Consider the following 3,681-nt stretch of genomic DNA (forward strand, 5'->3'; position numbering starts at 1 on the left):
TGAGTTTGGCATCAGTAATGACCAGTAACTGCTTGCATACTTTATCTATGGAAAACATTTTTGTGTCCATCAAGGCCATGTCCTCTCTTTGACAGTATGAGTTTTGCTAGGATGAGAAACAGTTTATTGATAATACATGTTACATACTGACTCCTTGCTGAGTATTTTCTAACTATTGCAATACAGCATAAAGTTGGACTCATGTTAGGAATGAAGCAGTTAAGACCTCGGTCTTTCCTATTCCAGGTGCTGCTATTTATTTCCACACACAGAGCATCAGTATTGGAAGGATTTCTATCATTAAAATCAAGTAGAACACACTTGTCTCAGCTAGGGGTTCCATTGCTGTGAAGAGAAACTATGAGCAAGGTATCTCTTATAAAGGCAAACATTTAATTAGGGTTGGCTTACACATTGAGAGGCTTAGTCCATTATCATCATAGAGGAAGAATGGCAGATCCAGGCAGACAGGGTGCTGGAGAAGAAGCTGAGAGTTCTATATCTTGGTCCAAAGGCAGTCAGGAGAGGACTGTCTTCCAGGCGGCTAGGAGGAGGTTCTTAAAGCCCACCTCCACACTGACACACTTCTTCCAACAAGGCCACATCTACTCCAACCTCCTAATAGTTCCACTCCATGGACCAAGCATATTCAAACTACCACAGCACTGAACAAGGAGGGGCATATGGGAGGGTTTAGAGGGGCAAACAATGAAATTATAATCTCAAAAGATAAAAGAAATAATTTAATATAGGGTCATAACAGTATAGAAGAAAAAGATGAACGTCCCATTGTGTGGCATATGAACAGTTTGACTGAATGTAGATGGCTTTGATGCTCCTGTAGAAGAGGGATACCACCATCAAGTGAACTTGACATGTGCCCAGGCTCTGCACCAAGCCTGGAATGACTTGATTCTTGTAACTACCTTGGGTATATTTCCATAGGACATCAGTATCAGTGAGAGAAGCAAGACCAATGAGGTTTCAAAGACTTGGACCTCATTGGAGTGAATGTCCACACAGGCAAACTTAATTATGGTGAGGAACTCACAGAAGAAATGATGGAGCCACAGGTGGCCACAATGTGGGAGCCAAAGAGTGATTGTTCCTTGGATGAGAGCATTTCCTGTTCCACTGGGCCAAGAGATTCCTTTCATGTGCTTGCTATATCAAAACATCCTTTCACCTGTGTCTGCCTCAGGAAAAAATTCTTTTCACATGCTTTAGCAAAACATCATTTCACCTGTGTGCCCCAGAAAACATCATTTGACATAATGAACTTTCCAAAGAAACTAGAAGTTTATACTTCAATACCCTTTTGCCCACATTACTTACTAATGTGTATTGCAATGACTCATTGGTCTGGTATGAATCTACTGGTTTCTGCTACTCTATCAATACTGGAACCTCACTGGGATACCTCTTGGATATCCTATTGTTGCCCTGTGTCATGGAGATCCTGTAGCTCTGGATATATAGCTTTGTCCTGTTCATGAACCCAGGTATTCATCAATGGGGTAGGTATTGAAGTGGGTCAATTCAAAGTCCTGGATCTGGGACTGAAAGGTATGTGAGCTGGTTAGCTCACTGGATCTCCTGCTCTCATCACCTCAGAACCATCTCATCAACAGCACCTGCAACCAGGGTCAGCTTTATCCTGCTGCCCAGGCAAGGTATAAGGTCTTCTGAGTGCTGCAACAGGTGAGTGACAGAGACAGTTCTCCTCCTTTCATGACCTTATTGGAGTCACTGTTTCCATCCAGTCCCGGCAAAGAAGGTAAAAGGGGGCAGAAGGATCTCTCTCCCTTGAAGAAGCCACAATCCCTCAGATAAGTGGCAGTGCTGGCTCTCCCAAACTCCCATGGGGCCGGATCACTGGAAGCCCACACATTCAGGACAGCTCTACTGTGCTGTCCAGGTTAGGTGTAGGGCATTTTCTGAGTGCTACAACAGATGAGGGGCACGGAGAGCTCCCTTGTTTTTATGCTCCCAGGGCCAGCTCACACATGATGTCCAGGTGATGGGTGGGGCCAGTTCTACACAGCCCTCAGACATCAACATATCTCAGAGTGGCAGCCCAGACCACAGAGATCCATCTGGTCTTTGGTCAGAGCCTTAGACCAAGACATGGACCCTGGTGGCAGCACAGGCCAGAAACCTACCATGGTCCCAGGTGGCATTACTAGCTACTCACATCAGGCTATTCATCACTACCCTTTAGTTTCCAATTCTGCCTCTTTTTCTTGTGCCCACATCCTTATATTTCTTTTTCTTTTTTATTTCTCTACCACTTACTTGTCCCCTTTAGTGGCACCTGGGGGTCTCTGGGTGTCTGTGGTCATCTCAGGTGTGATTTCAGGATGCTATACCCTGTTTATGCTTTATGGATCCTGGAATGGGTCATCTGGCACATGATCTGTCCCTGTTTAGGCCTGCAAGGCAGCAGACTGCTGGTCATCTCAGGCTAGCTCCCTAACCAGGACCCATGGTACTTGTTGGTGATTGTCTCAGGTTCTCTTTTTTTTCTAGGAATTTTTCTAATCATTCAGATGTTTGTAGGTCTTTCCTCTTTGCCCCCTTCTGATGCACATGTTATAGAGCAGCCACACCTGCAATGATTCTAGGAGCAGATCTTTTAACTTTCATAAGCATATTTATAGACATACATATACACAAAGTACATATAAGTACCCAATAATAAGTACTTATTTCTTAAAATAAACTTTAGAAAATTAAAATAGTTTTGATACTTTTAGTACTACATTTGTTTGGAGGGAGGTGTACATTAATCCAGTGCTAATATATTATTCTCAGTACAATTGTGCAATGTAGAATGAAAGTGTACAATATCTTTGACATTGTAATTAATCTCTGATTATTTTAGGGATGCATTTACAATAAAATCTCACCCCTTGTGTGAATATGGCAGTGACTTGCATAGTATTGAAAAAAGAATGTTGTGTTTATGGAAATGAATCAAATATTGTTTGAGACCAGTGTTAATACCCTCAAAATACTCTGTACAGACTTGCTTTTGAGATTTCAACCAAAGTAGTAATTAAATCGGTTCAATAAACCCTTGTTATCTGGGCTCCTACGCCTTATTAGCACTCTGATTAAGCTGTTTTTTACTTTGATTTTTGCTCCATGCCTTATCCAATTTCTCCTTAATATCATTGCCAGAATTACCAGCAACTAGGTTATGGTACACTGTCAGACCCTGGACTCCTCAAATACAGGTTATAGGATTCTCAAAGCCTGTGATGAGACCTCTCCATTGTAAAGTAAAATAGGGAGAGATGCTGAAAAACCCTTCTCTTAAGGACATTGTCTACCTTGTCTCCGTGAACATTGCATAAGTGGAGGACTACGTTTCCCAGTGGTGCTTTTTTCTCTTTTTTATATGTCTAACATCCACATACACTATCTGAGGAATATCACATAGTCCTTGGTTAAATCAAGGTTTCAACTCTGTTTCTACTTATAAAATCCTTCCCAGAAAGCACCTGGAATGCCTCTCCATCCATGGTACATTAAGCCTCAAGCCCTGTAAATCCATTTGAAAAACCCTTTCCTTCTTTCCACAGTTTATATAGCCCTTGTTCACCATGAGTAAATATATGCACAAGCTATTTCACTGAATTTCTTCTAACATTGCTGTAACACATAAATTCTTGGAGA

At 41.9% G+C, this 3,681-nt stretch overlaps 1 pseudogene; it reads right to left on the reverse strand.

Moving 5' to 3' along the window:
* Nucleotides 1-2,554: 2,554 nt before the first annotated feature.
* Nucleotides 2,555-2,631, reverse strand: LOC127670285 (uncharacterized; annotated as a pseudogene).
* Between the last annotated feature and the right edge of the window lie 1,050 nt (nt 2,632-3,681).

This window comes from Apodemus sylvaticus, chromosome 19, assembly GCF_947179515.1.
Source record: "Apodemus sylvaticus chromosome 19, mApoSyl1.1, whole genome shotgun sequence".
Classification (NCBI taxonomy): Eukaryota; Metazoa; Chordata; class Mammalia; order Rodentia; family Muridae; genus Apodemus; species Apodemus sylvaticus.